Genomic DNA, 23,943 nt, shown 5'->3' with positions numbered 1-23,943 from the left:
AAAAACTTAATCAGCCTACTCAGAATGATGCACAATTTAAAACTTATGAGTTGTTTATTTCTGGAATTTTGTATTTAATATTTTTGGACTGAAGTTGGCCATGGGTAACTGAAGCCATAGAAAGCAAAATTGCAGATAAAGGGGAGGTATTGTATCTATCTAAACCCTATTTTTATTCCCTTCAGCCATCCCCAGCATCTCTTGCTCTTCTTGTCTTTTCATATTTGTTTTGTTTTTGTTTCTGTTTCCGGTGTACTTTCAGTGAACTGTCAGCTTCCTAGAGAAGATAGGTGCCCAGTGAGATGTGATCCACTACATCATCTTCAATCATAACCACAATTTCAGTATTCAAATACTTCAAAATGCTATCAAGTTGGAGTCATTTGCTGAAGTTAGGATTAAGATTTCTATTCCATCAATTGACACAAAGGTCGATGTTAATGTCAGTTCTACACCTGGGAGCCACCTAGAGACGTACATGGGTGCCTCCATGGGCTTCAAGAATCCTGTTGAACATTTTCCTGGGTCTGCTATTGGGATGATGACAAAGCAGCTCCCTCCCACAGCCACCTGCTGCTAGCCCTTCCTGCAGCTCTGCTATAAGCCAGCCTCTGTGAAGAGTGTCTCTGTTAGAATCAGATGCTAATGTCAAGGAACAGCGTCTGAGGCTCTCTGCTCTTTAATCTGCTGTACCTGTCAACCTATGGCAGGTGAGTTTACATTGTTCTGACATGACTGGGTCTGCACAAAGGGCTGAAGAATGTTCTACTCTCAGGCCATATTCATGAGGTCTCTCTCAGCTTGCCTGGATCTCTGCTCTCCAGAGGCACACTTTGCTTTGCTGTATTAAGTATTCTGCTGATCTCCACTTGTGCCTTTGAAGAATTCCCAGAATGAATCGCAGCTGACTGCATCATAGTGCTGATTGGTTAGCAACCTAGGGACCAAGACAGGAGGGCTTGTCCAGGAGAGAACACTGGACTTTGGGATACACAGTTTCTGTGAGTCCTACTCTCATTCCCATGAACCACGCCACCATGTTGGACCTGTCCTCTCCTGGCGCTGGGCCCCAGTGGCTGCTCTATATGGGACTAGATGCTCCCTATGTGAGCTCACCCTTCCTGCCCAGCAGAAGGCTGGTCCAGGCCACCTCCTCCAGGTGTTGCCTCTTCCCTGGCTCTTTGGCTTCTCAGACTATGGGGCTTGGTTTAATGACATGACATCTTCTGCTTCTGGAACTCCTGGGTCCATTTGACAAATGGGATTCAGGAACCTGCTCCCCCAGAGTTGGCCTCAGCAGAGACCCCATTGAAGGGAGGTCTAGCCACGGGTCTCACACTGGCCCTTGCTCTGTGCCCATCTGGACAAATACTGCCTCTCGTTTCATGTAATCACCATGGCAACACCATTCAGGGGCAATGAAGGGCTCTCTTCACAAGGAAACTGAGGCACTGAGAGGCTGAATAACTTCACAAAGGATAGGAAATAAGCCAGGATTCAAATCCAAACAGACACCACAGAGCCCCTGAAGCCTCATTTGCACCTGGACACCATTCCTAAGCTCCCCTTCAGAATCAGTGTCCTTTCCCATTCCATGACTTGGTTTTCCCCTGTCTCAGCTTCCCTCTATCTCTAAAATTTCACAAGCAAACCCCATCCTCATGGGCTTATAGGCAAAACATAATACTAAATTAGGTGAAATATCTCTCTATCAATAAAAATCAAAGACCTGCAAAGATAAACTTTCCATAAGATACTCCAGGAACTGTGACCCATGTGCTCTTCATTCAGGCCTGAAAACAGACCAACCCCCTCCCCCACACCTTTCACCAAGTGCGCTCTAGTATTTACCTGGCAGGACAGGACAGGAAAAGTCCATTCACACAAACCCCCAAAACTCCAGAGTCACCCTGAGGGCTCACCACTGACAGCTCTGCTCCCCCTGGCTCCTGGCTGCTCTCCAAGGCTCCCCTCCTCTATTATTTGGGGGCTCAGCTATATTGGAGACTCTCCCCAGATGACTAGGGGCTAAGAGACACTGCATGGAGGTGTGCAAATTTGGTGAGTACACGTGTCTATCTCCACACCTGTGGGCTCTCCTCTGCTCTAGGCCTCAGGCTCTCCAGGCTTCCTCCGTTCAACAGTGACATTCACAGTGGTGAGGGGTTACTATTCAATGGGATGTAAATGTGCCTATGTCTGTCTGTGTGTTCACATGCATGCACGACTGTGTCCACATGTGTTGTGTGACCACATGTCTGCATGCATGTCTACATGTCCACGTGTCTATGTGGAATGTCTGTATGTCCACTTACGTTGTGTTGTACACATGTGTTGTGTGTGTATGCTTGTGTATAGATGAGTGTGTGCTGTGCATGAGTGCACAAGTTTGTGTGCATATGTGGGAATGTCAATGAAGACATCTGTGTGTTCATGTGAGTTGGTATGCACATGTGTGTATCTTTGTGCATCCATGACTGTGTATGAGTGAATGGGTGTGTGTGCCTATGTCTACATGTCTGTGTGTCCATTTGACTGTGTGTGTGTGTGTGTGTGTGTGTGAAGGCATGAGGATGGGAAGGTGACCTCCATATTTCTATTTCTAGAACATTGTCTTCTAAAAGAAACTACACAGCCAGTTCTAGGTCAGGACACCTGCAGGAATCTCCGCCTTCCCAGGAGCTCGGACTCGCCAAGACCAATAAACAGGGCCGAGTCACAGCAGGGTAATGATGACTAACAGGGAAAGAGGCTTTGTACATAGAACATGGGGAAAATTCTGACCAAGGATCATGGCCCTACTCCAGAACCTCAGGTGATGTCTGACTCATCCAGTCACCAGGGGATGCTCTAGCACTAGGCCTGGAACTTTGGGCATCAGTGACCAGGAGTGGTGTATCTGGTAGAGAGTCCTGGCCAGAAATCTTCATCCTGTACAACACCATAACCTTGGTGTCACTTAGTTCATCTGTGAGACACCTGGGGAGCAGAACACTTGGCAAAGTTCAGCAAACAGGACCCACTTTCCTAAGCAGGAACCAGTATGATGAGCAGGGTGAGCTCCTCTAGAGCTCATGTCCTCAGTCCCCTGCAGGACAGAATAGACCTGTCCCATGTCAGCTTCTCCCAGGATTATGGAGAAGAACTCAAGGCAGATGAACCTCTAGTGCTTGTTCAACTCCAGGGCTTGTTTGCAGCTCACTGCCACGCAGTGAGAGCAACGACTCATTAGGTAGACATCAGACACTGGTGAGAAGGGGAGTCCACCCCACGCAGTGCCACATTAAGACTTTGTACAGATGCATAGGTGCAAGATGTCAATTTGTCTCTCCAGATCCCTGTGAACTTAGCATCTTGCACGGTTCCCTATTTCCTATGGGGACTCAAAGATCCTGGATAAATTATTTCCCACATTCCCTCTCTGCAAGTGCAAAAAATAACCTGCTTAATTACCACCCAACATTCACTCAATGGCTATATTAGTGAATTGGGTATAAATTCATATTTTTATGCAGAGATATTTCCAGTTCTTTTTTTTTTCCTAGCCACTATTACTTGCTTGGAAACAAATTAAAACAATAAGTGGGTTAAAACAGCAGCTACATGATTTCTGGGTCAGCAGGTGGAGGCCAGGATGGACTGGTGGGATCCTGATCCAAGTATCATGGCCCCTCTGCAGACCCTCTTGTCTCTCCTGGGGTCACTCCTGAGGCTGTGATCACCCATGTGCCTGGTGGTCAGCAATAGCTGTTGATTGCATCACTCTCCGAATGGCCCGTGGCCACTTCCACCTCCTTGTGCTAACTCAGCCTAGGGATTCATCCTGAGTCAAGAGGATTCCAAATCTTGATCAGTGTGGCAATGTCACAGTGCAAAGCAGATAGTCAGGGGTGGGGGGTTGCAAGGAATCACTGAAGCCCTGTTTACAAACAATCTACCACATATCACATGCAGCAAAATAAGAAAGAGAAGGGAGGTTAGCATGCACATGTACATATATACACACACATAGACAAGCACACATGTCTGTGCATGGAGGGTGGATGGACATGTAGAGATGCATTCATGGATTTATTTGGTCCCACTGTGAGGGAATTTACTAGATCCTTTGTAAATGTCCCTTACTATTCTTTGAGATAACAGCACTCATCTCCAGTTTAGGAATGGGATGGCCAGAGCAGACAGCTTAGAGAACTTGGGTCAGCTGTGGGGCTAGAAAGGGTCAGAGCTGGCTGGTCCTTTACATTCTGGATTCTAATCAGGTCTCCTAGCAATGCTTAACCCCATCCCACCAATGAACCCAGAAGTGTAGCAGTAGAGAGTCCAACATTTATTTCCTACCTCCAAGTGTTTAAGTAAAAGAAATAATAAGAAGTTGATTTTATTATACTGTTACATAAGACAAACCTTAAGCACATTATATTTCTTGACCCAAAAATCTGGATTATATAAGTTTACTTATGGCAAGTAAAACCATATGTTAAAGTCAGCAAGTTCTGCATTATCAGCATCTTCAGTTGAAATAGTTTCTACCCTCCCTTGGCCCAGACAGGGACAATATGTTCCCAGCCACCCCTGCCTATGCTTCTCTTACCTTAGTCCTTGACTACCTGGCTACTCAAAGTGTGACTGATGGAACAGCAGCATTGTCACCAACTAGTAACTGTTAGAAACACAGACTCTTAGGCTTCAACCCAGACCTGCTGCGCCAGAATCTGCAAATCCCCAGGTGTCTGGTGTATGCATTAGAGTCTGAGGATGCTGCCTTACAGATGCTTCAGTAAGCAAAACTGACTCTGCTGTTTCTTTCATGTTAGTTACCCAACTCAACTTACAGTCTTTACATTATTTGTGGTGTCTCAGTCTGTTTTCTGTTGCTATAGTAAAATAAACAAGTCTGAGAACTTAATACAGAAAAGAGGTTTATTTAGGTCACAGTTTGGGAGCTCCAAAAAGCATGAGGCTGGCAGTTTTTGAGCCCTAGCAAGTGCCTTCTGGCTATATCATGGCTGGAACACATGCAAGAGGGAGAGATCATACGAGATCAGAGAGAAGAGGCTGGGGAGAGGCCAAGCTTGCTTTTTCATGACAACCCAATCTCTTGGGAACTAACTCACCCTTGTGAGGCCCAACTGACTCTGCAAAACCAGCACTAATCCATTTCTGAGAAAGGAAACTTCATGACTTAATTACATTCCACCAGGCTCCACCTCTTAAAGACCCATCACCTCAACGCCCCCATACTAGGAACCAAGCTGCAAGGCACATGAACCTTTGGGAGAGCACTTTATTCATATGCAAACCATAGCTGTAGGTAGTATCTAATCTGTAGTGAAGACTGAGAACTAATCTGTGCTACTCAAGTGTGGTCCATGAAGAAGTAGCAAATGCACCAGTCCGGATCCTCAGCCTGCTCTGCCCAAACACAAGACACACCTCCTTGCTTGTACCCATCCACCTGACATCCTGAAACACAATTTCACAGTACATGAGCAAACGACTAACTCTTCTCCTTTGAGTTCACAAATACACCCATCTTCCCTTTCCACCTCTACCCCATGCTGTGGCCTTGGCATGCCTCTTGTTGAGAAATGAGGTAACACCCACTGGCTAGATGGAAGACCCACCACTGGATGTCAGCCTTCTACCTTGTCTCCTTTCACTTGGAGGCTGGAAAATCTCATTCCTCATCCTCATTCCTTACTTTCTCATAACCAATAGTGGCCATGAAATAGTTCTGGCAAAAGATGTATCCTGGAGGGTTCTGTTCTCCTTTCTCATTTCTTGCCTTGACCTCAGCTGTGATGTTTGAGGCAACAGCAGCCATAAGGGAGCTAGGAGGAAAGGCCACAAGATGGTAAAGTTGCAGCTCTGACGTCACTGAGCTGCTAAGTCGGCACCTCCTGCCTCCAGAGTCAGTCAGGTAAAAAAAAAAAAAAAGAAACCCAAACGTTCTGCTCCAAAACAAGTCTAGCTGTATTCATGCATTTCTGTAAGTTCTTGCTGCAGCATTTCTATCCTATATTGTACATGCACAGTTACTTAAAGGGCTCCTTCTTTAAAGGAGACATTACTTACTACAAAATGAAGGGGAAAAAAAAGGAGAATATAAGGAAAAAGGCAAAAATGCTAAAACCAAATTACCTTTGACACCAATTTTTGTGTAAATTTAAGAGGCACTGGATCTATGAGGATCTGAAACTTTAGAATTATTTTTATCACTTTTCCCTTCTATTATTTCAGTAAAAATATTAGAGTGATGAAATTGACCAAAATTCTTAATACCTAAAATTCCCATATGTCATGATCAATCCAACACATCCATATAGCATGCAAAAGTGGTGCTATTAATCTGTGTCCCAGTTTCTAGCTTCCATAAGCTAAGTAGAACATCACATTCTAAGATACAATTTTTAAGAACAATTTGACATGCTAGGAATTTTTACTGACATTGGAAAATAATGAAATCTAGGGAAAAATGCATATATTTCAAAAATGGTCTTATATAATATTTTGGTGAGAAAGAACTTCATTTTTCATTTATTTGTGATCTAGAAACCTACTATGTGTAGAGCAAGTGATTTGAATATTTTTTTAGTATTTGTGTAGAACCATATTTTCTAAAGATAGACACAGTACTCTCCGTCTCACATCTATCTGTGATGTGGCCTTGACACTCCTCCCACAGAAAGGTGGGCATCTCTGCTCCCTCCAAATGAATCTTGGTGAGTTTGGGACTCACTCATATTCAGAAGGAGTGTGGCATTATTGATGTTAGGTCACTCTTGGGGCTATGTCAGAAAAGCTCATGCAATTTTTCTTTTGCTAGAAAACTCAAAGCTGGAGCCTTAAGCTGTCATTTAAGAAATCCAAACTGGGTGTGGTGGCACATGCCTATAATCCCAGCAGCTTGCAAGGCTGAGGCAGGAGGATCACAAGTTCAAAGCCAGCCTCAGCGATTTAGCAAGACCCTGTCTCACTAAATGAGATGTAGCTCAGTGGTTGAGTGTCCCTGGGTTCAATCCCCAGTATCAAAAAGCAAAATAAAGCAAACAAAAAAAAAAACAAACCTAATACTTCAAGGCCGCCATGATGTGGGGAAGTTCAGCGTAGAGTGTGTGAATAAACCACATGGAGAGCCTCTGAGGTTACATAGTTTACTAGTTGACCTCCAGCTGTCCCAGCCTCCCAACTCTTGTAGTGTTGAATATCATCTGATAGCATCTACGTGAGAGACTGGAGCTGGACAATTCAGCTGACCCCTCCCAAATTCCCAGCCATCAAAAATTTCCGTGTTATAAGTTTTGGAGCCATGCATATGTAGTAACAGTAGATAAGCCACAGTTGGGTGTAAATTTCTGTGACTCCATTTACTGTTCTCACGTGGTTCCCTAGATCTGAGTAAACAGCAGATCTAGATGCTGATTAGATTTTGAAGCCACCCCAAAACTCTATATCCTAGGAGTCCCCAGGCTTCTCTCACCTTATTATTCTCTAACCTTATTTGACTCTTATTCCACATCCTCTGTCTGGAAGACCTTTCTCTCTACTGTTGATCTCTTTCCTATTTTGAGTCTTGGCTGAATCTTCCCACAACATCCCACCCCTCATTCTGATTTGGGACCCTTGAGCCCTCCTCTTTCATCAAACATTCATGTCAAGTGAAATGCAGCCCTATACCCCAGGCACAGCCCTGTGGGCACAGGGAGGATCTAACACCAGACCCAGCATAATGAAGGCACTTAATACAAGTTGTATACTCTTAAGGAGTATATCCACAGTAGGAGGGCTTAGAGCCAAGATGTCAGAAAGAGAGTATGCATGTGTGCTCAGAGGAGAGGGAACTTCTCAGACCGAGTCCTGGTGTGAATGCAGAGTGGGTTCTTTTCAGGAGCAGAGAAGGCAGCCAGGAGAAGTAAGGAAAAGTGAACACTGACTGAGCACACAATGCATGCTGGCTCCTGGCACAGGACGTGGGAATACAAAATGTGATTAAGAAAAGGTTTTTGTTCATTTATTGCAAATGTTCATTTCCATTTTATTACATGCTTTTAAATTTTGCTCAGTTTGTTCTACTGAACATGTAACATGTATTTAGTTAACCTTTATGTGTAAAAGAGAAAAAAAATCTTTTTAATATTTAGGGTTTTTATCCCCTTAATCAAAGAACTAAGTGATGAAGGTAAGTATTAGAAAGTACAAAGAAATAAAATCCATACATAACCCATACCTGGGCTATTCACATTGATGACAGGGCTTCTCATCTAACTATTTCCCACACATGCACACCTCTGTGTGTGTTTGTGTCCAGGTACCTGTCTTGGAATCCTGCTCTGTCACACTGTAACCAGAGCATGGGTCATACATTTTGCACGAACACCCTTTACTCAACTTCTAGGGGATTCAGGATTCCCATGTCCCCAAAGCAGGCATGAGTACATAACCAAAAAAGAACTTTATCCAGAACTCTGATAATTTCTGTAGGATAGATATTTGTTTAAACCAGTGGGTTTTGTTTCTCTTGCAAAGACAGCATGTTTATTTTTATAAATTCCAAACATACCAGTGTGGAGATGGCAAAACACATTTTGTTCCTATTTTCACTCTGACTTCTTATACCTAAGTACCACTAATAATTTGGAGAATAGCTCTCAAAAATTTTTTGAAAGAATATATAAGCTACACCTCCCAGAGGACAACACATTTACATATTAAACACATTTTTCTAGATAAAAGATAGCTTTGTATCTTCATTGGGTTATCATGAACATTCATCCATAGGAATACCCACCTGTCCTGATACTGGCCAAAGGTACACGGATTGAGTCTATATAAGAAGTTCATTATATTTGTATCATATTAGAACCATTGTCTCATGGCAAAGATTTACATATTTTTCTCTCTCCTTACTCTAGATCAAGATGTAAATACTTTGTCTGTATCTTGGAATTGCATCTGAGTAGTTCATTTATGGAGCCAATGACCAAGGAAGACCTCAATGTCACAGTGACTGTTGAGACAACATCTCCAGAGGTCCGGATGCCTACTTCAGGTGCTCTTACAGACCTGAGCAGCTCCATCTTTCAATCTATGCAGTTGTTTTGGAAGAAAGCTATACCTTTTCTAATTTAATGTGAATTTTCCCAATTACAAATGACAGTGTACATGTTTTGTCCATATATTTATCTGCTGTTTTATTTTTTCTTTAGACTTTCTTTCCATAGCATGAACTCAGTTTTCAACTGAGTTTTTTTCTTATTATTTATTCTCTCAAGATTCTTAAGCATTTACTCATTTGTTGCACATGTTCATTTCCATCTTAATACTTGCTTCTAAATTTTACTTATGAGTTGATATACAGAATAAGTGACATACATGTAATTTATCTTTATCAATATTTCTCTCACTTGCAAATACTAAGACATTCAACTGTATGCTGAAATTAATCATAGATTTTTTATATTTGTTTGTTCAAGCTATATATATATATATGTGTGTGTGTGTGTGTGTGTGTGTGTGTGTGTGTGTGTATATATATATATATATATATATATATATATATATATATATCCATTCAGTAATTATTATGATGCAGGGAGATATAATTTGACTTTCTACCCAAATGGCCTATTTCCTAAGCATTCATTGTTGAGTAATTCAGCCCTTGGCACTGGATCTCACTGCCTTCACCACCACTGAGGTCTTGGGGGAGAAACTGACCTCAAAGCCTCTCTATCTGACTTAACTCTTTGCAGGACAGATTCAACACGGTCACAAATTCCTTAACATCCTTCCTTTCAAAACTTGTGTCTAATTTGTGTCTCCTTGATTCTGAGCTGGCTTAGAAGCTTGCTTATATGGTGTAGTTGACATGGAGTGAACTCTGAGAATGATGGGAAGAATCTTGCACCCTCATCCTTGTGCATACTCACTTTTCAAGCACTGAGCCTTAACAAAGGACATGGGACTAACCTGTGGCCTCCATGCATAAAGAAAGCTCAGAGAGAGGCCAGGTGTAGACACTTCAGGTCCATCCTGAAAGTGAGCCCTGGCCTAGCCTAGTTGTGGAAGGGAAGAAGTCTATGCAGCTCCTGTTTTAATCAAGTTTTTGTTGCTATGAGCAAAATACCTGACAAGAACAACTTAAAAGAGGAAAAGTTTATTTTGACTTATGGTTTCAGAGGTTCGTTCAGTCCATGGTCAGTCAACTCTATTGCTCAGGATTCAAGATGAGGCAGAACATCATGGTGGAAGAGTGTGGTGGTGAAGGAAAGCAGCTAAGGACATTGCGGCCAGGAAGCAGAGAGAGAGAAAGGGAAGGGGTTACAGGAAAAATCGCCCTTCTGGGACACATCCCCGTGACCCACCTCCCCCACATGCCCACAGTCACCACCCAGTCAGTCCATTCAGACTAGATTGGACCAACTAGGTTACAGCTCTCATGATCTAATTACTTCACTCTAAATATACCTGCACTAACATGGGATCCTTTGGGGGGGGGGCACCTGATATCCAACCATAACGGCTCCAGTCCCAGGTCCCATAAGCCACAGCAGAGTATAAGCTGCCCCCCTACTGCCTTGCTCAAACTCCTGACTCGCAGATCCATGAACACTGAGTTTGGGGGGCAATGGAAAACTGGAAAAGCCTATAGAAACTATTTGCTGATAACTACAATCTCACAGTTCCAACTAATGTAGCTGTTGTTTTTACTTTGGCAAAAAACACAAAGCATGAAAGTTACCCTCTTAACCATTTCTTACTGTACAGTGCAGTGAAGTTAAGTGTATTCCCACTGGTGTGCAACAGATCTCTGGAACTTCTTCATTTTGCAATTCTGAAACTCTATACCTACTAAACAATCACTCCCTATTTCTTCTCCCACCAGTTCCTAGCAATCACAATTCTACTTTCCTTCCCTATGGAGAAAATTCTCAAAGATTTAGACCAAAGATTTATGTACCTCAACTTAATGGAATTGTGTGGTATTTGTCCTTTTGTGACTTTTTAATTTTATTTAGCATAATGTTATGATTTGGATCTGGGAATGTCCCCCAGGGTCATGTGTTGAAGGCTTGCCAACACAAATGTAAGGCTTTTGTGAAGTGATTGGATCATGAGGACTGTGGCCTCCTCAATGAAGTAATCCATTGATGGCTTCATAGCTAAACAGACTATTGGAAATCAGTGGGAACTATTGTAGGTGAAACCTGATTGAAGAAAATGGGTGCTTAGGGGCATACCCTCAGAGAGTATATCTTGTCTCTGCCCCCCCCCCTCTTACTTTCTCTGTCTCTCTGATTCCAGGCTTCCTTAAAGTGAAGGCTTCCTTTGCCTATGTCTTTCTGCCTTGCTATAGGACTAAAAGCAATGGAGCCAGCTGACTGTGGACTTAAACCAAAGCAAACCTTTCCTCCTGTAAGTCTTCTCATCTATTTTGTCCCAGCAGCATAACGCTAACACACATTTTCAAAGTTTACCTATGGTGCAATATATATCAGAATTTCCTTCTTTTTAAGGATACATATCACCTTTTGCTTATCTATTCATCTGTCAATAATTTCCACATTTTAGTTATTGTGAATAATGTTACCATAACCATAGGCATGCATATATCACTTCAAGACTCTGCTTCTGATTATTTTGGATGCATACCTAGGGTGGATTATATAGTAATTTTATGTTTAATTTTCTTGAAGTACCTCCATACTATTTTCCATAGCAGCTGCACCAGTTTACAATCTCAACCATATGCAGGGTTCCAATTTCTCCACATCCTCACCAACACTTGCTATTTCCTGTTTTTTTTTCTTTGTTCTTTCTTTTTTTATAGTAGCCACCCTAATGGATGTGAGGTAAATCAATGTAATTTTATCACTTAATGTCAGTATATGGTAGGGCAATTCTTCATTTAAAGAAATGCAGCCTGCCTGATTATTCTTTCATGGACTTTTGAATAATACTGTCAAGTTCAAAAGGCAATAAAAATGACATTATGATTAAATAGTCTCAATTTGATAAATTAATATGGAGCCACTATCCAGAAATACAGTACTTTTCTCCATTTATTCAAGTATTCTCTTAATTCATAAGTAAATCTGTGCAGTTTACTTTAAGTCACTCTTACACACTTATTATAAAAGCTATTTCTAGATATTTCATACTTTGATGGTTCCACTAATGCCATGCCGGGGCTGAGATGGGCTCAGGTATCAAGGATGCCTAGATGTGAGGATGCTGAAGTTGAGAAAAGGAGACCAAGAACAGGTAAGGACTAAGTTGAGCTTTGAAGGAGGTTAGCAAGATGAAGCTAAGAGAAGGCATGGGAACGGGTGTAAGAGCATGTGTGGGGGGGTATGTGAGTACTTACATGTGCTCACATTTGTGCTTCTGTGTCTATGTGTGTGTGTGTATGTGAGCATGTGCACATGTGCATGGAAGACCAGAAGTATCCCAGTGTGCTGCACTGGTAGAGAAGTGGGGATAAGGCTGGAGGGTGAACAGGGATCATTAAAATAGACTGGTATTCTCCCCAACCAGCTTGCCAGTGTCGATGGACATGAGGAGCCAGAGAATGTCTTGGAACGAGGACCAGGGTGAGAAATGTGCATTTCAGCCCATTTTCCCAGCAGTTCAGGCTTTTCCAATGGCCTGTGGTTAGATGTACACAGCAGAAAGCAGGGAGATGGGAAGGAAGTTTCCAAGACAGCCTGGCAAGACCAGAGAGTCTAGATAGGGTTAATGATAGAGAAGATGCAAGGCAGAGGTAAGAATTAGTTAAAAGGTGTGAATAAGAAAGAGCTGAGAGCCCAGGAGGTATAAAATTCCTGGTATGAATTTCTGGAATACTGTGCAGCATTCTCAGAGGAAGGGGTATGCCCGTGGGGTGTAAGGGACTGGAGGGAACTTTCGAGGCTGATGCCCCAGGGAAGATTTGATAGAGATTACTGGGGGGCTGAGCCTGAAGCAGAGTTTACGGACAGGGAAATCAAGCTGGTTGCATATACAGATGATTTCTGCCTTATGAAGGTTCCACTTAGATTTTCCCACTTCATGGTTGTGTGAAGCAGTAAGCATTCAGTAGAAATTGCACTTTGAATTTTGAATTTGTATCTTGTTCTGTGCTATCGATAATGTGCATCAATCTTCTCTTATAATGCAAGGCAGGGCAGGGAGCCACAGCTCCCAGGCTGTCCCACATTTTGAGGGGAAAACATCAGGAATCTACAATGTGCTGTGCTACTGAGTTAGAATGTTTTGTAGGTTAGGTGACTCAATGCATTTTTGACTTATGGTATTTTAACTTGCAATGAGTTTATCAGGGTATAATTCCATAATTATATAGTTTCATAAGCTGAAAAGCATCTGTAAATCACAACCAGAAGCAAGACCACCAGATAGCTCAGGGAATGAGAAGTGTCAACAAGTGTGGGCAAAGGATCATGTGCCAGGATCATGGATTGTGACAGGGCTCATTCCACTGTAGCAAAGCAGGCCTGGCCAGCACAACCAAGGAGGGTCAGGGTTGTGCTCCTGAGACACTCTCTAGGGTAAAACCACACCCTAGTAGGGATGGAAGCACTCTGACTTGTGTCACTAGAGAAAACTGGGTTCAGCCTCTCTTTATGCCCTACCAAGGCACCAGCTTAAGAAGGAGAGATTTAAGCACAAGGAATAGTCCAGCTCTCCAAAATATATTTCTGAAATAACATAAGGCTCTGCAAACAAATTCCAGGAAGACCAGCCTTTCTGGGCAGTGTCTAAAGAGAAAGAACAGTTCCATCTTCTGGGAAACGCTTTATGCTGAGAGCAAGACAAGAACACAGGTCAACCTGCTGTCCTATTTAGTTTATGTTGGTGTTCTTTCTAAATGTCTGGGGCCTGTGGTATTAGAGGAAATGAGCATTTCTCCTCTAACTGCCTGGACATTCTGCAAGAGATTTCTGCTCCCCTGGAATTTTGTAGCTGCATGATTCCCAGTTTGTCCTACACACAGGTATCCCTTCAACTATGGATCAGCTTACTGACTAGCTGACTTGTGGATACCCTCCTCCATGGAAGCCACTCAAAATGTACAGATGGAGAAATGACCTCATTACATTTTGTCCTACTTGGGATTTATTGTAAAATGTCTATCTGTCCAACTATTGCACAGCATCTGTGTCTGTCTGAACCATTATTCTAGTTTCTAGCAATGCCAAGAACACTGGGCAACTGTACATGGTGGGGTGAGGAAGTATGAAATTTAGAGACAAACACAAAAGCAAGTGAGCCCTAAAGACAGGCTCCTGTTCCATAATCCCCATAGTCTGGCAATAGAAGATTGGACAGCAGACTGGGTGACCCTACTGGGTCTCTTGGTTGTGCCATGTGTAAAATGTGGTATCTCAAGAGTTTGAAGAGAAAACCTAAAGAAATAATGGGTACATTCCAAATCTCCCCCTTCCGTCCTTGCTGTTCCGTCTCCCTCTTTGGCATTACTGTCTTGCCTGGGAGAGAGACCACTAGCAGTAAGGTACAGACAGGTGAAGATGCTGTAGGTTTTCCTGAATCACCTTCATGACAAGATGCAAACAAATGATGGAAGTTTTAACCTGGCTCCTCAGACCTAGGCTGCCTGTAGTTCTCCAAATTCATTCGCTTACCTCACCTCATCCAGAAGCTAGAAGAGGGGGCCTGCTCCTTTCAACATGGCCAGGGGGGCTTTATTGTGAGTTGTTAGGCTCAAGTGTGTCTATTGGAGTCTGCCACTATAGAGTGGTCTCTGTCCAGCCTTATCCATCCCTGAGAACCAAAACCCCAAGGTCAGAATGCTAGAAAACCGCATTGATGTCCTAGGTCCAGATAGGTGACAAGTACCTGGAGTCTGGAATATCCCCAGTCAAGTAAAAGTGATGGTGATGGAGGTCGGTCCTGGCATAGCGCCCACACTCAGTTTTTAGCGGTCTGCTAATGCCTCCCAGAGAACTATGGGCTATTCTATCTGTTATGGTTTGGATCATTAATACCCCCTGAAAATTTCATAGGGATGTCAAAGATGAAATGATTAGATCATGAGAGCTATAACCTCATCAGTGGATTAATTCATTTGATGGATTAATAATTTGAATGGACTACTAGGTGTTAAAAGCTCAAGCCTAAGCCCACGTCCTCAACCTTGCTCCCAGGTTTCTCAGTCCTGTCCCAAGATGTAATTCCATTGTGATATTCACACTGAGCGTGTGCCTTTAGGGGGATTATACCTCTTCCCTGGCTCCCCCTCTATCTGCTTCCTGACTTTCAGAAGCGGAGAAGCTTTCCTCCACCATGCCCTTCCACCATGACATTCTACCTCACCTCAGACCCAGAGCAATGGAGCTAGTCAGTCATGGATGGAACCTCTGAAACATGGAGCCCAAAATAAACTTTTCTTCTTCTAAGTTGTTGTTTTCAGGTATTTTTTGCTCACAATAACAAAAACCTGACTAACATACCACCCCTATGGTGCCTGGCTTTCTACACAATGCCCAGGACACAGTAAAGCCGAGAAGCAATGAGGGGACTTGCACCCCATCAAGGCTCAGCATTCCCTATTTATACGTCATGGTATCTCTGGCCCTCCCTCTTCCCCACACTTCCTCTGCATCCAAAGGAGGTCCATTCCACTTCATGGATGTTGCCAATCCTGAGTGTCTTCACACACATTCACATGCACATAGATGTCTGGTCCATCTCCCAGGAGATGGACAGAGACACTTCTCCTGAGTCTGAGGATGATGTCTGGAGAAGTTTTTCTAAAGTTGATAAGGAAGTCCAGGAACATCAGGTCCTTAATTTTGGGTGTCCTGCCAAAATGGAAATTGCCTTCTTATTTTTCAGAGGAAGATGAAAAATATGAGAATGTGGGGCCCAGTACTGGAGGCAGAACACCGCAGGCATGGCGGTGCCATGGGAAGGTCCTTGGGGGTCACTGAAAGGACATATGTGATGTATTGTGGGGGGCAGTGGTAACAAATCCATAGCTCTCACTTCATTCAGAATGACGTCATCAAGGTTTTTGATGGAATTATCTCCTCAATGGACTCTGGTAAGAGCCCTGCAGCCTGCAACCTATCTGCCCCATGTGACCAACTCAGAACAGGAAGGACATTCATCTAATTGCATCTCACTCTGTTGGACATCCCCTTTGACCCACTTGTTCAGGTCTCTTGTGTAATATACATTGCCACAATTGTTAATCTGAATGTCCTAGTAAATGTGTTTTATACACTGCAAATAATTAACAATGGACTTGGTTCCTAACTTTCATTGGATGAGCTGGGCATCCTCTAAGCGGACTAAAGCTCAAGCCTAAGCCCACACCTCAGCCTTGCTCCCACGTTTCTCAATCCTGTCCCAAGATGTAATTCCATTGTGATATTCAGAAATAAACTCTCTTGTTTCAAACCTGCACCAGCTGATAGTCCGCACCACTGGCATGTGAGTATCAATATTATAGCAACAATTTAAAGACTGCAAATTGTACACATAGTAGAAGAGTAAGTGTATATACCATTTCATTTCTTTGCTTCTATCTAAGGGAGAGGGTGTAATCCAAATGTGTTTAAGAATATCATAACTCAATTTTAGAGATAGCTTCAGTTTAAAGTTGAGGCAATGGAATAAACTTCAATTGGTTCTAACTGTCTAGAATGTGTGTTGTGGGAGGCCATCCTCTCATGTGATTCGAGTTACCTCCCTGGCTGGGTGAGAGGCGCTTAGACACCGCTGTGTTAGAGCCTTCCCCACCCTTTCCCAGGTCCTAGGGCTTGTCCATGCAGAGGCGTGTCTGGCCACTGCCCCGAAGACCCAGTCGTCGCCCCTGATCTTGGGATGCTGCCCCAGTTTACCTTCATTGGATGGGATTTTCCCTGGAATATTTTGTTCCCCAATAAAAGCCCACTCCCTGGCGTGTTCTCTTTCTCTCACTATTCTCTTCTGTAAACCTCGCCATCACATTAGGTTGCTGGAGGCAGGAGCTAGGAGAAGCCTCTTGGAGCTGGTATTAAAGGTAATGAGAGTCTTGTCTCTTTAATTTAAAACTCCCTAGCAATTACTTATGAATCGAACCTTCTTTCATGAAGCCAGTGCTGGTCACATGGCAGAATGTGTGCTTTTGGATTTTGCTTTGGACACTGAAATTTTCTAACAGAGAAAAAAAGTAAGGAAAGAACAAATGGAGACACATCAGAAAGTGGTTGCCCAAAGAGGTCAAATGATTAACACTGAGCTTGTTGGAGACTTAAAATCTGTTCAAAATATGGATTCAAACAGTGAGCCCCTTTCAAAAGACCCATTTTACAATCTAATTCTCCCTTTCCCTCTCTCCCTCTGTGTTACATCCCCCAACTGTTACTATAATATTAACAAGGATCAGTGAGAAACTAAAAACAACAAAATGAACATTGATTTGAACTTCAAGATCAAAACATTCACCTCCATGAAATAATGCCTAGTGAACTCCTAGATAAATTATTTTTATGCAAGTAAATATCCATTACCTTCTGGGATATACATTCAGAAGCAACTTTTATTTTTATTATTTTCTACATGCGTACAGTGTTTCATGGTTATGGTGTTTTGTGTTCTAATAGTTATTTGAAGTCCTACTGTCATTAGTTGTTCTTCAGCATCATATTTTATTTTACTTTTTTGGGTACTTTATCAGATTATTTGTCATACAATGGTTTAAGATGATTTAGACTTTGTAGGTTAAACAATGTAACTTAAATCATCTCATTACTGCTTGTGGTGGTTGGTGGTTTGTTGAAAATCTGCCTTCAAATGTTTTATCTTAGACAATGCTAAGTTCAGTTATATTAAAGGGACATTTCAAATGCTATTTCTCACATCCTTCTCCTAAACCATCCCTGTAAATCCTGAGCATACAGGACTGTTGATACAACTCATGCACATTCCCATGTATGGCTGGTGCACTCCACATGAATGTATACACACACACTGCTCCTTATTCTGACATCTGCCAACAGTAGTTGCAGGATTCAGGCCCAAGGAAGGCCATGAGCTCATTTTGTTTTCTCAGAAAGCCACATGACTGCAAACTTCAACCAAAGAGACATTCAAGACACTTAAGTGTCCCAAATCAGAATCTGCTTGATTTTACAAATTGAGATGACCATGAACATTTTGTTTACAAAATCCTAGAAAGATGTGGTTGAGAAGAAATGGAATCTAGAAAAGTTAAGAGACTTGTTTAGGATCATTCAATGAGCAAGCATCAGAGCCCAGAGATTGAAAGGTAAGTCTTCAAATAGGCATTCCAAAAAATATTGAGCAGGTGGTGTGATGCAGAGGACAATCCATAAGTGGTTCCTCCATTCACGCCCTCCTCTATCCAGCTGATACCAAGCACACTGCCTGGAAGCAGATAAAGCAATGACAAGGGCACTGAACTGCAGCCCATTCCTGAAGACCACATTAATTTTGTTTTTAACTCAGGGGTGAGGTGGGAGGGGCATTAAACCCATCTCCTACAAGAGGGTTCTTCACTTAGAAAAAGGTTAACTAAGGATGCCTTTAAATAGTACACCATAAAGGTGTTCAAAGACTCAGAGAATGTCATTGGCAATTTTTAGGAACAGCTTTTATCTAAAAGAAAGTGCAGAGGTGTGCAGGGTGGGAGGGGCCCTGTGGGGGAGGATGTCCCCTCCTGCTAAATCGGCCTTCCATGTGCTCTCTGTGCTCTCCAACCAACAGAAATCACACTGAACACTAAATCCCAGCATGCAGAGCCTTCTCTGAGAACATGTCAAGTGTGACCAGTATGAGGACCAAAAGTTTCCTAATTAAAAGATGAAACATTCAGTGCTCTCCCTGAACCTCAGAATAGCACCTTCTAGTGTCTCTGATACAAAATGTAAGGAAATAGCTCTTTATTCTCTTATTACAGTAATAACTCCTGAGGAAATAGGAGTTAAAAGTTAGTGAGAACCATGAGTTAAGTCCAGTGTAGCCCTTCCATGTCAATGATAAATGTGGAAGAAATTCATTGCAAATAATTTATGAATTGAATTTTAAACATTTTACCAAAAAGAAAAAGTTGTTTTGCCTATCAGGCTTCAACTAGACTATGCCCTAATTTATACAGCAACTGGTATAAATCAAATCCAAAAGTTTAAAATACCTTTTTACCCTCAGTATATGGATTTGTCTTTCCTCTTTCAACAGCCCCTTCCACATTCCTCCAGGAAAGTTAGCAGGTTTCTTTTTTACCCCTAATTACAAATGAGGGTGCCTTTATTTGTATGTTAACCTCACCTATGTTATTAATAAAGTCATGGAATTATTAATAAGTCATTTCTGAGCCTGGGGGTGTCCTCAATGGTACAGCCAGTGCACAGCATGCAGGAGGCCTCCGGATTCCTTTCAATTCCCAGGACCAAAACAACAACAACAAAAATAGTAATTTCTGATGATTAGGTGAAAATGAAATGAACTGTCATCAGTTTGGAAAGACAGACATTAACTAGAATTTTTTTAAATCTAAATAATGTAGTTCATAATTTTTAAATTAACTTTATTAACTATTGTCAATGTGTATATATTTATGGGGTACCAAGTGAAGCTATTATTTATGTACATAATGTGGAATGGTTAAATGAATCTAATTAACATCTCTCTCACCTCAAACACTGATCATTTGGGGATGAGTTTTTGAAATCCTTCAAACGTGGCCTCCACATGAGGAGCCAGGTAACTGGGTGAGACAGACAGACAGACAGACACACAGACAGACAGACAGACACACACACACACACACACATAGGGGCAGTGTACTATTCTCTTCTTGGGTGTCATCAAAATTTTCCATAATAAAAAAGTTTAAAAATAGGCTTCCCCTTTTCCCCCTTTATTGAAGGAAACCCTCCTGATCGTGATGATTCCATTTTCATGCAGAAGGCATGTGTGGGGAGGGGGGGTACAGTGGGAAAAGGCACCAAACCAGCAGCATACACAGGTTTGCTCCTTGCAAAGGAGCCAGGGGCTGTTAGAGACAGGCAGGAAGGGAGCAAGGAAGGGAGGCCAAGGGCATTTGCTCATACATCCACAGGCCTGGCACCTGTGGTGTAAATCTCCTAAAAGACAGTCAACACAATCGCCAGACGTGCAGCACGCAATTCTTTTGAAAATTCGGCTCCAGCTTCCTACTGCCCTTGCCAGAACAGACACGAGATTGCTGCCCGCCACCTTGGCCATGGGTTGCCACGCTGGCTACTTACTGCAACCGTAGTCCTCTTTGAGGACCACTTTCCCCGCACCGACACCAGCTGCATTGGCAAAGGCATCCTAGCAAGAAAAAGTTGGCTCGCTCTAGGATTTGTTATGAGGCTAGTCACCCCACAGGCTGCAGGTCTGCGCAGCACGCCGCCTCTCCTTTTGGGCTCTAGACCAAACCCGCTAGCTTGTAAGAGGGGGTCGGACAGATACACAGCTCAGACGCGCGCGTGCCCCACCGCCTGACTGTAAACTAAAAACGGAGCCACGGAATAATGTCCAGACCAAAATCAGGTCGGCCAGTAACTGCTGCGTTGGACATCCGGACGAGGCTAGGGAAGGCGCAGGCATCCAGTCCCTGCCAGCAGCAAAGGCGCCAGCGCGTCTGACGCCGCAGAAGGTTGCGCGCACCTGAAGTCCCGGTGCCAAGTGTCCAAGCTTCTGCATGCAAGTGGACCACCCCAGAAAATGAGGGCTACCTCCTGCAGTCCACAGAAGCCAGGCAATCCCTCCAACATGTCCATAAAGCACAACTGCGGGAACTCACACTACTGGGGTCTTATAGAGACCAAAGCCCCTTCCCTAAGAAAAGTGCCCAACTCCGTGGATGACCCATTCTTCTTTCTCTCCACTACTCCGAGAGCGCACATGAAAAGACAAAAATCACGCCTAGGGAAAGAGAGACTACAGTTTGAACCCCAAAAGCGCATCTGCTTGCTCCCATTTCGGCGCCAGAGCCGGCGGCTCCCAGGGCTGCAGGCTGTCGCGCTGCCAGGGGACAGACAGATCGCCAAAGCTGGTCTTGCCGTGGCCGGCAGTGAGGGGCTTCAGAAGTCCTCGCCGCCGCCCTGGTAACCGGTTGGTATTCCCCATCCCAAACGCGCTTGCACCCTTGCTTTCCTTTTCCCCTCATCTAGGCTACTCCGAAGTCTGTTTCCCTTCCCTGTCCCTAGTCCGCGGCGGCTACTCTGCTCACCGGCAGTGTCGGTCTCCTCTAGGTCGCTCCGGGGGCTGGGGAGGGGGGTAGTTCCAACCTGCAGAGCCGATGCCCGCCGCACGCTCCAACGGCCCTGGGCAGTCTGGTTCCCCAGCGCTCCCAGGACTCAGTCTCACCAGCTCCTACGGACTTCGCGCAGCATCCCCTCCGTGTCGCTGGGGTGCCCCGGGTGGCGAGAAGCCAAGGTGCAGCACCGGAGGATAGCACCCAGTTCCTTCCTGCGAATTTTCCCAGCCAGCTCCTGTTTTCCCTCTCGCCCGGCGGCCCGCGACTCCCAAGTCCCGCCACTGCGACCACCCGGACTTACCGCGGGCGCCAAGCCGCCAACGGGTCTGCTCGGTACAAGGCGGAGCCACGAAGCCCTTCGCTGCAGGGCAGCCTCCCGCGCCCGCCACCAGCACGCGGCCCCCGCCCCACCCCAGTCCACCCCCCAGTTCGTCCGCTCCGCCGGGGCGGTCGGGACTTACCTCCGGGACAAGGTGACCCGGCTGGTGCGCCCAAGCGGCCGCCCGCGAGTCTCCGGAGCCAGCGAGCGTGCGGGGCGCAGGGCGGTGCGGCGCCCGCCTCTGCTCCTCAGCTCCCAAGCTCTCTCCTTCTCTGCCCTCCCCTTCGCTCCCCTCGGCGCTGCTTCCCTCCTCTCCCCCCGCCGCTCCCCGCCCAGTGCTCGCCGCCAACGCCCCCGGCTGCCCCGCGCGTCTGGGAGCTCCGGGAGCAGCCCGGGCGGTGGGGAGTCCGGAGCGGCTGGGGCGCCGGGGCGGAGTCGAGTCCTCTGGGCCCGGGAGGAAAGAAAAGGGTGCGAGGAGACTCCAGTGGCGTGTTGGGCGCGGGGCGCCCGGGGGCGCGCCGCTCTGCTTGCCTTGTCTGGCGACGCGCGTGCGAGAGGAGGCAGCCTTGGGGCCCTGGGGAGGAGGGCAGCTAGGAGGAGGAAAAGGGAGCGGCCCCGCTCGAAGGAGGCTGCCAACTTTGCCCTAGGCCAGCGGGGCCCTCCCGGGTGTTAGCGTCTGGTGGGTGACCCGGGGCCAGTGTCTGGAAATTGAGGGTGACAGAGGCTGGGGGAGGGGGACAGACACTGGGGACTGGGAGGACAGGAATTTGCAGCCTGACTCCGGGAAGCGTTGTCTCCCCTCGGTCCTAAAGGCCTCCCCAGGCTTCAATTCGGTTTTGAGGTTCATGACAACTCACTGTGAGGGTCAGGCGAATTTGTTCAAGTCCTGACCAGCTAAGCCATTGATCGAGGAGAAAGCAGGCGGAGAGCGGATACTCGAGACCCCTAAGCTCCGAACCAACCAGTTGTTAGCTCAAGAAGGGCCCACAGTAATTGCAACTGAAAGGAAACCAGGGCGGCGGCGGTGGGGGCGGGGGTATAATGATGGCAGAAGAGTAGGTAGTGGGGAGCCTAGGGAAGGCCGCCTATCAAGACAGGCTGAATTTCAAACGTCGGTGAAGGCCGGAGGGCGAGAAAGAGGTGTTTTCATTTTAGATTTTCTTGAGAAGTAACTATGAAAGAAAGATCCGCCAGAAATAGGGTCAAAAGTTATTTAGAATAAAATCTGTGCGCCCCTCTTTCAACACCAGGTGGAGACCCACAGCGCGTTCCAATCCTGCCAACCCAGGCTCGCGCCCTGGTGGTCAGGCTGAATACGTTCCAGGATTCCATGTTTCTGTAGTTCTATGTGCAGAGCAGAGCTCTCCCTTCTGCCTGAAAAGCCTTTGCTCATGAGAAGGCGCTGCGTCTTGCCTTAGGTCTTCACTGTTGGGGTTGCCACAAGGTAGAGGTTGAAGGGAATGTGGGGCTGTACTGCGTTCCCTTTGTAGGAACCTCCCCTTTGCGTCCCTTTCTGTAGAACATCAGCTCCTCCAAAACAATACTAAAATGTAGAGTGCAGCCAGTAGGAGGCATTTGGGAGGAGGAGGAGGAGGAGGTCAGGGGAACCTGCCATACTTCTACAGTTCTTTGCTTGGGAACATTTAAGTTCGTCTTTGCACCTGAATAACACTCCCATCACCTTCCTCTGTAGCATCTAGACACTCCTGGGGTTTCCACCTCTGAACTACAGAGATGCAAGGCAGTGGTCTGGAACACTCTGAGAAAGTATATTGTGCATTTCTCCCATCTAATAGGAAAAACAGTTTACCATCTTAAAGCAGTTTACCATTTCTAGGTCCTTTTCTAAACAGAACATATTCTCATTGGAACTGCAAGGGAAAGCAGATTTTGTTAGATCCATTTGAGTTGGAGAATCAGTATTCCTGATTATCAGATGAAGAAAGGGATGTTTTAAAAGGCCCACTGAGCTTCCCCACAGCCATCCAATATGCAGGAGTAGCCCCAAAGTCAGCAAAGACAGGTTCCCTACTTCTAGCCAAGGCTTTTTTTTTTTTTTTTTTTTTTTTTTGGTGCACCTTTGGGTTGGCTTTGGAGGCAGATTTTATTTTGCCAAGAGAACACCTGCCTGGGTAACTGCCAGGGCTTGCTTTTACCTCTAAGGTATTGTTTGAATTTTAAATTGGATTTTTCCTAATATAGCAGGCAAACACCCTGTGGAGTGCATCATAAAACATGACCACAGTTACCTGCTGGTTCTCCTCCCTCCCAAAGTGAGTGGAATAGAAGTTAAAGAAAGAAAATGCCTTTGCAGTTACTTCCAGTATTTAGTTCTAGTGGACTATCTTCATGTCTTCATGTCCTAGTT

General features: G+C 44.8%; 1 protein-coding gene across 6 annotated transcripts in view; it reads right to left on the bottom strand.

Moving 5' to 3' along the window:
• Syndig1 (synapse differentiation inducing 1) overlaps window positions 1-22,543 on the bottom strand; it is a 198,732-nt gene extending 176,189 nt beyond the window's left edge. The window contains exon 1 of one of the 6 annotated variants that reach the window (XM_046435310.2): window positions 22,433-22,543. The gene's annotated coding sequence lies outside the window, so the exon portion shown is untranslated. Of the gene's footprint in view, window positions 1-21,229; window positions 21,535-21,557; window positions 21,619-21,717; window positions 22,263-22,432 lie in introns of those variants that run through there. The other 5 variants (XM_046435296.2, XM_046435328.2, XM_046435327.2 and 2 more) reach the window with 5 other exon arrangements.
• Window positions 22,544-23,943: the final 1,400 nt, after the last annotated feature.

Source organism: Marmota monax, unplaced genomic scaffold (genome assembly GCF_021218885.2).
Source record: "Marmota monax isolate L192 unplaced genomic scaffold, Marmota_monax_Labrador192_F-V1.1 WCK01_AAM20220418_F8-fsc00005, whole genome shotgun sequence".
Classification (NCBI taxonomy): Eukaryota; Metazoa; Chordata; class Mammalia; order Rodentia; family Sciuridae; genus Marmota; species Marmota monax.
This window is presented reverse-complemented; position numbering and strand designations above follow the sequence as displayed.